The sequence below is a fragment of the Barbus barbus genome (genome assembly GCF_936440315.1).
Source record: "Barbus barbus genome assembly, chromosome: 6".
Taxonomy (NCBI): domain Eukaryota; kingdom Metazoa; phylum Chordata; class Actinopteri; order Cypriniformes; family Cyprinidae; genus Barbus; species Barbus barbus.
In genome coordinates this window covers 25,305,748-25,318,743 of record NC_136734.1, presented here as the reverse complement: position 1 = coordinate 25,318,743, position 12,996 = coordinate 25,305,748, and the positions used below count along the sequence as shown (strand labels likewise).

Sequence of the window (12,996 nt, the reverse complement as noted above, 5' to 3'; positions counted from 1 at the left end):
TGTGTTTATAACGTAGAATGTGTACTACATACTGTGTATAATGTGTATCGGTAACTGTATGTCTGTCTAATAGTACACTGTGTGTACTGAGTATATGTATGTGTATATTACACATTGTCATCTGTATAAGTCTGTACGTATGTATGGTAATGTCTATATGTAAATTGTTTCTGCACTGTCTGGAGCATGCTCTCAAGAATTTCACTCACGAAGGCACATGTGCTGTGGTGATGTGACAATAAAAGTGATTTGATTTGATTTGATTTAATAAAATGTGACATTCTGTAGTTTGTCTCATATTCATCTTTTAATCATATTTGCAAATGTCTTGACTCCACAGCCAACAGAGCAATTTTGTCTTTACTGCTCCAATACTTATGGAGGGGACTGTATTTTAAATTAAGATTTTATGATAACCTTTTTAAATATAATGAATTTTGTATATATTTGGCGTTTACAGTATATTTATTATTAGTAGTAGTAGTAGTACTTTTTGTGGCTACATTTAATCCAACATTGCCATTTTCAATCACAATGCCCCCCTCATGATACTCTTGTGGTTTGTGAACCCCATTTTAAAAACCTAAATACATACTGAACTAAAAACATCAGATGAGGAAAATAACAATAAAGATATAATTAAAAAATAATTGTCTTTCATTTTCATTTTTGTGTGTCCTGTCTGCAAAGTCTCCAGTGTCAGGGAGTGGGTCTCATTGGAGGGAACGGGCCCCATAGAGACAGGTGTGCCTCTGCTTTTCATGTGCAGGTGACCTGCTGTTCAACCGGCTGCTGCTGACTAATTACACGAACACATATGCACACACATTGACTAAACCGCTCAACATTTTAAGCCTCATTTCAGGTCGATTGAGTGAAATGGCCATCCAGAATGCCAAACGCTGCAGCTGATAAGAAGACAAAGTGTTCATGAGCTACAAAGCATGCATCGATTTTAATAAAGGGCTTTTAGACAGATTCCATGTTGTGCCCTGAAGATGCTCCATATGGTCTCACAGCTGTAGGGTGCAGGATATCATGTCTCACAGCACACAGACTGAACCCCTGCTATAAAATCTATTCAGAGACGAGTTCAAGAGGGTTAAAAAAAAGATGAAAGGAAATATTGAAGGCTTTCACTTGTGCATTTGCATGTGGCAGTAAAAACCCGTCATGTGGGAGATTGTAGAGATAAACTCAGACATCCTTCTCTTTCCGGCTTTCTCTCTCACTATCTCATCCTTCAGATCCCGCTGAGATGCTTAATGCTGCTGAAAAGTTCCCGACACTTACAACGGCAGTTCTTTTTCTCTTTCACAATTGCGGATATGCCTTGTGCCAAACTGGCATTGGTATAGGCCCATAAAGCAGTGGTGACTGCAGCAATGACGCTGCAGTGCAGCAGCAGCTGATTTATCGCCCCCAGCTGCTCTCAGGGTGAGGGCAGGCCCATTAGCAAATAAGCTTTAATTCACACTGGCAGTTCATCCCTTTCAAACCCTGCACCTCTCGTTTACTATTCACTTGCACTATAAAGATGCTGATGGCAAACATTCGGGCAACGAGGAAAGACAAACTTGTAGGTTTTACACTGAACATAAAGGGCAAATGAAGCCACTGGGCATAGCTTCTTTGAGTCTTTTTTTGAAGTTTTGCATTCGCTGTCAGCTGTCAAGTTTATTTTTTGGCTTTGATCTTTTTTATCTATGAATTTTGGCAGCTACGTTTTTTTATCTTCACTTTCATACTGATAAGCCAAGTGTGAGCTGAGACGCAGGGTGTGTGTGTGTGAGTGAGTGAGTGAGAAAGAAGGGGAAAAACATTATTAATATTAATGTAACCAAATACCCACATCCCGGTCCACACACTAAGATAAACATGCATACGGCACGCTTCACATCTGTGCTGCATCTCAATTTATTTCAATAATTCAGAGACTCACAGCCCACATCATCTGCAAGGTTACTTCCAGTGCATTAATGAATAATGTCAAAAACACATCTGTGAAGGGAATCAGGGATATAGATGCAAACAATTGGCCATAATAGAGGAAAACACCTCTGATGGCCTCCAAACTGCATGTGGACACTTTATAGTCTAGACAAGGGGGTATTAGGAAAGGAAGTGTGTAAAATATTACACAACATATTATAAAGAGAACATGCTGTTAGCTAAATTTAAAAATGGCATTGAACTAATATAGATGTAATATAGAAGTGTTACTAGAATAGATATGCATATACACTGTATATGTATATCTATTCTAGGAACATGTCTGTTATACAGTATATAATTTAACAGTTTAAGAACATCTGGAAAAAATCTATTGCTATAAAGCCAGACTTATTAGCCAGTCATTAGTGCCAAATAAGAGAGTAAGTGCAATGAATAGACAAAGTACATTGAAATTATGTACATAATTCCATTTTCAGATTAATAATGGGCTGCTAAATTCATTAATACTAATCCTGAGCAATTCCAGAATGCATAGATCATTCCTATTTGCCACCAGTTCCTCGACAGTTAGAATTTCAAGTACACTAGCTCTGGAGAGAATGATTATCCCTCCTTTTCTCACACTCACTACCTTTGTTGGCCTGATCTAAAAGCTCCAGGCCTTGACAGCTTCAAACAACTGGGGAAATAGAAAGAGCTCTGCTAGTCCGGTCAGGTCTTAGGTGATTACATGGCTGTTATTTGGAACCGTTCTGAGCAGAGCTTTGAGGACTCTGCGGGACCCGCTGGAGATAGTGGTATCCCAGTTCAGCAATTGCTGGTTCTGCTATGCATGCCACTGACAGACTGCATTAGTAGATTAGCTCTGGAATAGTCATGTATAGGGATATATATGCGTATATATATAAGTATTTCATATAAAGGGATGAAGGGATCCAGAGCCCGTTTCTCACATTTTATTTTTCTTCTCTTACCTCTGTGTACATATATATATATATATATATATATATGTGTGTGTGTGTGTGTGTGTGTGTGTGTGTGTGTGTGTGTGTATATATATATAAATCTCTAAAAAATGTACTTGACAGTTGTTGTCACCATTCACTTTCATATATTTTCTATTCACAGAAAATACTGCTTGATGGCTTTTGTCACCATTTACATTCAGCTCTGACATTCAGCTATAAATAACCCCTTTTGAAGAAAGAAGCAACTGAGTTCCATTTGTTCCAGTGAACCTTAAATATTTAAATTTTATTCTTCATAACAGTCAGAGCCATTTTAAGACTCACCAGTCTTTGCCTTTGCTACATGTAACATCATTCCACAATCTATAATTAGACTTACACAGAATGCTACTGAGAAACAATCTAAACATTCCCTCAATTTGACACAATGTCATATTCCCTCTCCAGAACTGTGGTCCTCTGTTATGGCTCAAGTTTTCTAATTCAGTGTTTCTGCACTGCTGGCCTCTCTCTGATCAGATCTAATCCATCTCTGCTGCTCACTTAAACAGAAAAGGATTTGCCTAGCCTGCTAATGCAGCATGTGCTCCTTAAAGAGTGCCGCCGCAGCCCTCCCTCCACAGCCGCTCCTGACGTGTAAAGACTGAAGAGCAATTAAGAGCCACTCTACGAATTACAGATTAACAGAGTGGGAAGTAGATGTGATGCTGACCTACGTCTGTCCCATTTCTGGCTCAGAACAGCAGGATGAGATTTGACGAGGGACAGCAAGACGTTTTCTTCTATTTGATGGACATTATGATGTGGTCATGTGATTACTACACATTCCTTTTTTTAAAAACCAGCCAGAAAGACAAAGAGCTGTCTGCTGCCATGAGATCAAACGATCCAGTGACACCTCTAAAGCAGTTCATAAGGATAAAGAGCCTATATTCTTCCCTCAGATTAGCAAACAAATTAGAAAACTTCCACTTTTTAAAGCAACGCCTCAGTTTTGCCCTACAGCTTGTGGCCTGGATACAATGTTAATCCTGTAAATCTCCACAATTAGGGGAAAAGGGAAAGGGAAGTGGAGTGTGGCCAAGTATGGTGACCCATACTCGGAATTTGTGCTCTGCATTTAATCCATCCAAGTGTACACACAGTAGTGAACATACACCCAGAGCAGTGGGCAGCCATTTATTAGTGCTGTGATAGTGAAATGAACTTACCTGAACTTGAACTTGTGTGAGTAAGGAGTGTGTTGAAGCGCAGACTGACCCCGGGTCATCAGGGAGGGATTATGTCTCTGTAATCTGTTCCTCTCAGTGAAGATGACTCTAAGTTATTACAATGATTTTCACTTTAACTTTCCTGAAGGATTAATCTCTCAGGAAATCAAAACCACTCACTGGATGCACTTTAAGATTGTGTAACAGGGATTATTATTACAATAAAACCCTGTGGTTTGTACGTTGATATGATGGCGACATATGACTGCATGCCTGATTGCTGCTTCTAGTTGATTGTATAGAAATACGGTTGTTTAACTGCTGTTTTGACAGGTAGACAGGTTGGGCTGACAGTACTTTTCATAGACAAGAGATACAGACCATAGTCCCTAATCAGTGCACTGGCTGTTACTTTGTGTTGATTTGTTTAACAGGCTTCTTCCTTACAATGATGAACAGGCTACGTCAATAGAAACATTTAGATTGTCATTGATAACACTCCTTATTTTTTAATGGCTAAGCCTATAAATGTTGTTACTGGCATTTCAGATATACAGTATATTTACTGTTTGAAATGGTATTCACATATTGTTTCATGGTGGGTTCTAAATGAGGGATTGCAGCCTGGATTCTTTTGGTAAGTGTTATATGCAAACTTTAGGATGGTTTTTGTTTGTAGAATGTTTGTTCTTTTAATAAAAGTAATATAATAAAAGTAGATTGGTAAGAAATGGTAAAGACAATATTTAAAGTGTAATTTAATTTCCCATTTGCCCCATTTTTTACATGGAGAAGGCCAGTTTTATGACCTATACTGCAGCCAGCCACCAGGAGGCGTTGGACATGTTTTGACTTTTCTCTTTACTTTAAGGAAGTCTATGGCACACTCAGATCCAGAACAATGCCAAATAAAACCTATGCCAAATAATGTACAGATAATGCTGCTGTACTGATTTGAAAGTGAGTTAAAGTTGCCATTAAAGGGATAGTTCCCCAAGAAATGAAAATTCTGTCATTAATTACTCAACCTCATGTCATTCCAAACCCGCAAGATCTTCGTTCATCTTTGGAACACAAATTAAGAAATATTTGATGAAATTTGAGAGCTTTCTGTCCCTGCATAGACAGCAGCGGAACTACCAAGTTCAAGTCCTAGAAAAGTAGTAAAGACATTATTAAAATAGTCCATGTTACATCAGCGGTTCAACCATAATTTTATGAAGCTACGGGAATACTTTTTTGTGTGCAAAGAAAACAAAAATAATGACATTATTCAACAATTCTTCTCTTTGGTGTCAGTCTCTGTGGCGCATTCACGAGAGTACCACGCAGCATGCAGGATGATGTCATGGAAGATGATGTCACATGAACTATTTTATCGATGTCCTTACCAAGAGTCTGGGCCTTGAACTTTTCAGTTGCGTTACTGATTATGCAGAGTCAGAAAGCTCTCGAATTTCATCAAAAATATCTTGTGTTCCGAGCTGAATGAAGGCCTTATGAGTTTGGAATGTTATGAGGGTGAGTAAATAATGACAGAATTTTAATTTTTGGGTGAACAATCCTTTTAAATTAAAAATGGACAATTCTTATTTTTAATGGAATATTGGGATGTTTATTATAAATTATGTATCCATCCATGTATAATAAAGTTATACAGGTTTAAGTTTATGCAAATGATTTATGAACAATATTTTTTATGATATTTTATATATATTTTATATATGAAACATGTTGAACTCTAAACCTGCTAGAAAATCAAAGCCAAAGCCTAGTGCATACAAATTTTAAGCTTGGGAGCACAGACTTAAGTTTGGTGTCATTTTAAAGAGGACCCATGGCAGATTATCATTGAAGTAAAAAAAAGTTTAAAAAATGAAACAAAAAAAGTTATAGAAGTTTAAGTTTATGAAAATTCATTATGAACAACATTTTATATAAAATATATATTTTATGTTACATGTTGAACTCTAAACCTGCTAGAAAATCAAAGCCATAAATCTAAACAAGTTGTGTTCCAAATTTGAGGTTGATATCTCAAAAAATGTGTTTTCAGTAAGATTCTGTTTGGGCACAGTACCAAATTTTCCCCATTAGATGCCAGCAAAACTCTGCTGGTGCACACAGTGGTTGGATTTGAGATTTACAGTAGAGTTTTTCTTTCTCAAATATTACAAGCACACACACACAATTTTTTTATGACACACATACAAACCACTCTCTGACATCTATACCAACACACCCACACAATTATAGCTGCATTATTTATCCAATTGGCTCTATAATATGCAGAAGCAGAAAACAGGAATAAAGCGAGTATTTGCTTTATAGACCCTTTATAGACCAAACCTGAAAAAATGGCAACATCTGGTTAAAAAAAAATTAAAATTGTAAAAAATTTAATTTTGAAGCCTTGCCAACAGAATGAAAGCCTATTAAACAAAAATTGCATCATTTTACAGTTAAACGGCATTGCGATTAAAAACAGCAGTTTTAATGGGTTTCAATGGGGACATTTTTGTCCAAAAGGTGCTGAGTGTTTCACTTTTTTTGTACCTAGTGTAAAATAGATTTATTAAAGGAAATGAGGGTGGAATATTAAAATTCCAATAAAAATACACACCTGAGCCTAAATTTATGCAGTTAGTATTAACACAGGCAAAATTATATGAAAATAAAAAAAACTGAAATGTCCATAAGGTTGCACAAGGGTTAATTTGAACATGATTTGGATACGTGAAATGAAATGGCTGCGTGGATAATTTCACTGCAGAGAAGGGAGAGAGATAGACAGAGGGGGAGAGAGAGAGAGAATGTGAAATGGAATTGGAAATCATTCATTTAAAATGTTTATTATTTATTAAAAATGTATTTGCCTTGAATCACATAGACAAAACACCAAAATTAAAGCATCAGCATAAAACTGTCTATTCCATGCAAAGTTATCATTTATAAAAAAGTAGCTATATATAACTGAGCTGTCGTAGATTTGTCCTGTCATCATGCTGTTTTTAATCTGAACCCAAGACTCTCATTTCCACTTCATAATCCATTATGCAAAACAGCAACAAGGATTGAAAGATCATAGCAGAGGTCATGCACAGGCATTATAAGGTTGCTAATGTTGCACTGTATAATTGAGCTTAACAGCTTGACTACCTTTACTGACTAGCAAAAAGCAGTTATGTGAACAGTCATATATGTCAGTCAGTGTTCAGTAGCATTATGATCCTATAATGCTGAACAGTTCTGTTGAGTTAACAGAAAAACAACACGCCGGCAGAAATCAATGTAATGGGCTGCCAAATATGGCAGCAAATGTATTAATGAATTATGTGAACAACAGTTTAACCGAATTGATAATTTTCTGTCAAATATGCAAAGTATATAGGTTCAGTGTGCCAATATGTTGTCTATACTTAAGTATAAACCTAATAACAACAAAAAGCATATAGCAAAACAACAGAAAGGCTTTGAAAGCATCTAAAGCTTTACTAATTTGTATTGAATAAATGTTATACTTGAATGAATGGCATGAACAGATGTCTCCTTAGAAAAGGCTTAACAGAACAATTAAGGCATATTGAATAATATATATTTTTTTAAAATGTAATGCTTGCAAAAATTGAAAACAAGTGGTGGCAAATTACTTACAGAGGAACAGATGGAAATATGCCATCAGAGGATCACAATGGCGGGTAAATTGATTAGCTTTATTTTAAATAGACAGGATGGTTATATGCACCACAACAATTAGTCGATGGATGTCTTTGTATATTGCTCTGGACATGCTTATAATTTTGGAGTATGTTCAGGAATTGATTGGTTTTCAATGGAACAAATTATAATAAAATAATAAAAGACACATGTGATCTACTTAAACTCTCACCCTCATTTTTATTGTTTATTAACCTTCACCCTTTTAAAATAAAAATTTAAATGTGTTCTCACTCACAAATGCTTCGTGCAGGTGTGTGTGAGCATGTATAATGTGATATTTGGTTGTACAGTCATTTGATAATAGGAATGATTGACTGTTAGTTGCTAGGTTACTGTTTCATTCTCTAATTTTGATTGAAATTCCATTGAAAATAAAAGGAGCTGCCTCCCAGTATTTTGTTTGGGACTGTGTTGATTTGCAGGGACTGAAAAGGCTCATAAAAACATGCTGTTTATCCTCTCTTCTTCTCTCACTTTTTCAAACAAACAGGATTACAGGAGCAAGAAGTCCTAGCTTGATACACCTCATGATGCATATGCTTGCTGGGACACAACTGCCATCTGTGACGATGCAAAAACATACACAGTAAAATTGATCTTTTAAGTGCATGATTGCTGTGCAACAAATTGCTTGCAAATTCTGCTGCCGCCATTATAGTGACAAACTGGTAAATAATGCAGAAACCGGCAGCTATTTGGGTGATTTCGTGTCTCTAAAGTTGGCTAGCCTAGGACAGTCGGGTTAGTCTTTTGAAACAAAGTTGTGTCTCCCTCTAGTGGTACTTCGCATTTTTGCTTATATTTAATTTGCCGGTTTGATCTTTGATCAAGCTTGTCTTTAACCGTCAAACTTTGTCTTTAACAATTCGACAACGACCTAACAATAAATTCAAACCCTTAGTCTTTTCTCAATCCTGACATGGTAACTTTGTGTTTAAACTCAGATTCTAACCGAATCGTAAACCACGGAAAATCACTTTGTGGGGAAAATGGACAAAGAGTCAAAACCACAGCTCTTTCACCCGAGGCTGTTCTTTGTTTGATTCATTCATTCACCTGTTATTTTTATTTTTTTAGCGATGGGAGGTCTGACTCACAGAACTGTCCGTTTACAACGATTCAGGGAAGATTTTACGTTAATTTTATGTGCTAGATCAGTTTGCCCCACACCCGGGGCCTGTACCATGATGGTAGATTAACAAATTCAGAGTTACAGGATTAGTTTCGAGTTGACAAAACCAAACCACTCCAATCCGGCTTTGTTGGTACCATGAAGCTGATCATCGACTTTCTTTGTCAACTCAGACTTTGATCCTGAGTTTTTTTTTTATTGCAGAACAAGGTAACATACAGATAAGAACACAAAAATATAAACGAACAAGACAAAAGAAAAAGTAAATTATAAATAAAAGTATAGCTCATAAGATGATCCTGAGTTTGTGGAGCACGTGCACAAGAATGTGTGACATCACTGCCGAACAGCCAATCACGAGCCTTGGTTAAAAGTTAAAGATTTTGCTAAAGGTTAAGAGATTGAAGAATATGATGAATTTAAATGTTTTTACAATTAAAAAAGTACTTGTTCATGAAAGAGGACTAATAAAATAAATGATTTTGCTTTATCAGTTAGTTTATATTGTTGAAGATATAGAGCAATAGAGACTCGAGCATGTAAGGTCACGTAGTCATTTTTAAAGCATTATCTATTGATTCTACAACTTATTTATATTACATACAATATAAAATAAATGATTTATAATAACTGTTAAACTAAAATTGCTTGTGTGTTATGGATTAATAATAATATAAATCATATAATTATATAAATCATATAAAATAACTCCAAGTAATTATCATTAAAGGTCACTAGTACAGAAAAAATGTCTGGCTTTAATTTGGAGCAAGATAAACTGAGGGAGTGACTTTTGTTTGCTTCAGACATGTGTCAGTTTGCTCACATATGATTGGTCCAATTTCAGTTTGAGATCTCTAACTCAGAACATAACCTGCCCCGGAGCAGGTTAGCCTTGGAGTGTAAGTTACTATGGCAATGAAGGCAGCTAAAAGCCAAGCCACTTCATGGTACCTAAAACCCAGCAGTGGTGCAAACTAAACTGAAACTGGCTTCATGGCCCCTGAATTTGCTAATAAAAAATATAAATAAATTTCTAAACAATATATATTGGCTATATATTACATTAAACCAGGGGTGGGGAATGTTGATCCTGGAAGGCCGGTGTCCCTGCAGAGTTTAGTTCCAACCCTAATCACACACACCTGAGCCAGCTAATCAAGGTCTTCAGGATGCAGTTAGATCAGTGCTTCCCATACCTGTCCTGGAGGACCCCTATAAAGGCTAGAAGGGATACGTATGGCGCTACTGGGCATAAGCACATCAGTACAGCGTAATTTTTGTCACACTGTACAACAATAGTTACTATTTTTTCATTAATGTAAGGGGTAGGTTTAGGGTTGGGGTAGGTGTAGACGTTAATAAAACACAATCTTATAGGTATACAATTAATTTCATTGTTAATTTCCGGTCTGAGCTGTATCCCTTCAAGCCACAACCGACACCTAGCCCTGCACGTCTTGTATTATCTAACACACCTGATTCAACTCATCAGCTCGTTAGTAGAGACTGCAAGACATGAATCAGGGCTGCGTTCAGCCCCGAAAAAAACGGTGCAAAACGTTTATTAAACGGAAATGGTGATGCGTTGAACACCCTCTTCTGATGACGCAAGTGTTGTAACTATGGCAGCTGAGAAGGCATTCATTCTTTTTGAAGAATGAATGGCCGTATTTATACCTGATGAAATCGGTATAAATACGTGTTTAATACTGCAAAATACGCTCAATGTTACAGTCACTGCCGTCCAGAATAAAAGAGAACAGCCCAATCGAGAGAAATGATTTGTGGAAACTGTGGTTCCTAATTATTGTGATCCAACCTTTGCCTCACACTTCTTACCTCCAAGACTGTGTTATGATCTATATGACCTTATTATTTTTATTGCGAGTATTAGGCTTATCATTATTGCTGATCACTGTTGTTGTGCTATGATAGTGTAATATTTACCATTATATAATCAGAGGAGCATAGAAAAGTTTATGAACGTGTCACTCCACAATACAATAGCAAAATATATAAATATGTATAGTATTTTTATGTTACATTAATCAGAGTCTAGCACACCTGGAGCTAAACTCTGCAGGAGAGTGGCCCTCCAGGATCAACGTTCCCCACCCCTGCATTAAACCATACAAAGTTGTCTATTATCACTCTAAATTATCTGCTATCAGCACTAACATTATTTCTGTTTTGTCTGACAGTCATGTTTTTGTGTCTTTAGGCCTTGATTGTCTTATATGGATTCAGTCGTCCTTTCCTTCTCAATGATCAGATCCAAATGTCTGAGAATCAGGCTTATTACAAGAGACGGATCCTTGAAGTCATCATGAGGGTTCCTATCATGTGCCTGTTTGCCAGCGTCTTTTCAATCATCTTTATCCAAGTGGTACGGGATTTGAACTTAAACGATTTATTAGTACAAACTAGGCAGCCAATTACAGTGTTTATATAAATCCAACAAATGTATTTAGCGCACCGACATACAGCGGCATTGCGCTACAGACGTCCCGAGTCCGAATCCTGACTCGAGGACCTTTCCCTATCCCATCCTCTCCCACTTCACTTTCTGTCAGCTCTGATCTGTCCTATCATAATAAAGGCCAAAAAATAAATCATAAAATAAAAACTAATTATAAACCAAATTTAAATCACACGTATTTCATGTATCACATTTGTAATTTTTCATATTATAATATTTTAATTAGTAACATTTATTTATATATTTTTCCTCTGGCAGTCCTACATTATTTTGGCTATTATTATATTCCTGCCATACATCTCTCAGTGTTTAAAATGGATTCGATGGAGTAAAGCCATCGGTGGTAAGAGCAAAATCTCACTACAATGTACTCTCTTATTCTTATATTGCATATATTTTATCAATGTTAGAAACAGACATGCTGCTTAATATTTTTGTGGAAACGGAGATATACAGTCTTTAGGATTCTTTGGTGAATAGCATTTATTTGAAATGGAAATCATCATTCAATGTATTCTTGCTCAAAATTGTTTTTTTTTTGAGGGAAAATCCCAAACTTTTGAACTAGAGTGTAATTGGAGCAATTGCAATCTGCATTATACTTTATACATTATACTGCATTATATATATAATTTTTATTTATTTTTTAATAAATAACCTCAGGTCAGGTGGAAGACAGTCCAGATTCAGTGCCCTTCTACACCTACCACCCCAGTGAACCTTTGAGTAAAGAGCAGTGATGGAGTGTATGCAATCGTTGCCACGCTGCTCATCTTAGACATTTGGTTTGTATCCCTCCAAAGCAATTTTGTCATTACTGGATGACCACTAGTTGTTCAAATACTGTGCAATAGCAAATAATTTGCTCTGTGCTTCTCTTTGGTACATCATTTTAAACACCTCATTAATGTCTTACACAGTGAAGACAACGTGCCCGATCCATCTGTGGTGAAGGAGGAGTTTGACAACAACCTCATCGCTACGCTTCAGGAGAATGGTCCCGAGTATCTGGCCTACTTCGGTTCCTTCGCCACAGTCGGCCTGCTTTGGTTCGTTCATCACTCTCTCTTCCTGCATGTGACAAAGGCCACGCGCCTCATGGGCCTCTTCAACACGTTCTCCCTGGCCTTCGTGGGCGGCCTCCCACTCGCCTACCAGCTCACGCATGAATTTCCCAGAGGCTCCCGCAATGATCTGGAGGCCGTGCAGATCAGCTGCGACATCATCTTCTTCGCCGGTCTGTTCCAGCTAGCCATGTGGGTAACGGCACTTTGCACCGAACGCGAGACTTTGTACCCGTATGTGCGCTACGGTGGACGAGAGCATGCCTTTATGTTGGCCAAGCTCTCGCTCTACCCCTGCGTGGCGCTCGGGACCTTCGTTTTCACTTGCGTCCTGAGCCGCTTCAGCGCGTCCATCTTTCACATGATGGAGATTGGCGTACCATTTGCTTTTCTTGTACTGAGGCTGCTGGTCCGTGTGGCGCTGGTGCTGCTCAGGTGGCACAGCTGCCCATTAATGATATAG

At 37.3% G+C, this 12,996-nt stretch overlaps 1 pseudogene across 1 annotated transcript; it reads left to right on the top strand.

Moving 5' to 3' along the window:
• Positions 1-10,226: 10,226 nt before the first annotated feature.
• On the top strand, positions 10,227-12,996 carry LOC306870748 (endosomal/lysosomal proton channel TMEM175-like; annotated as a pseudogene). Its single transcript has 5 exons — positions 10,227-10,253; positions 11,212-11,376; positions 11,728-11,812; positions 12,133-12,254; positions 12,390-12,996. The product of its transcript is annotated as an endosomal/lysosomal proton channel TMEM175-like (transcript).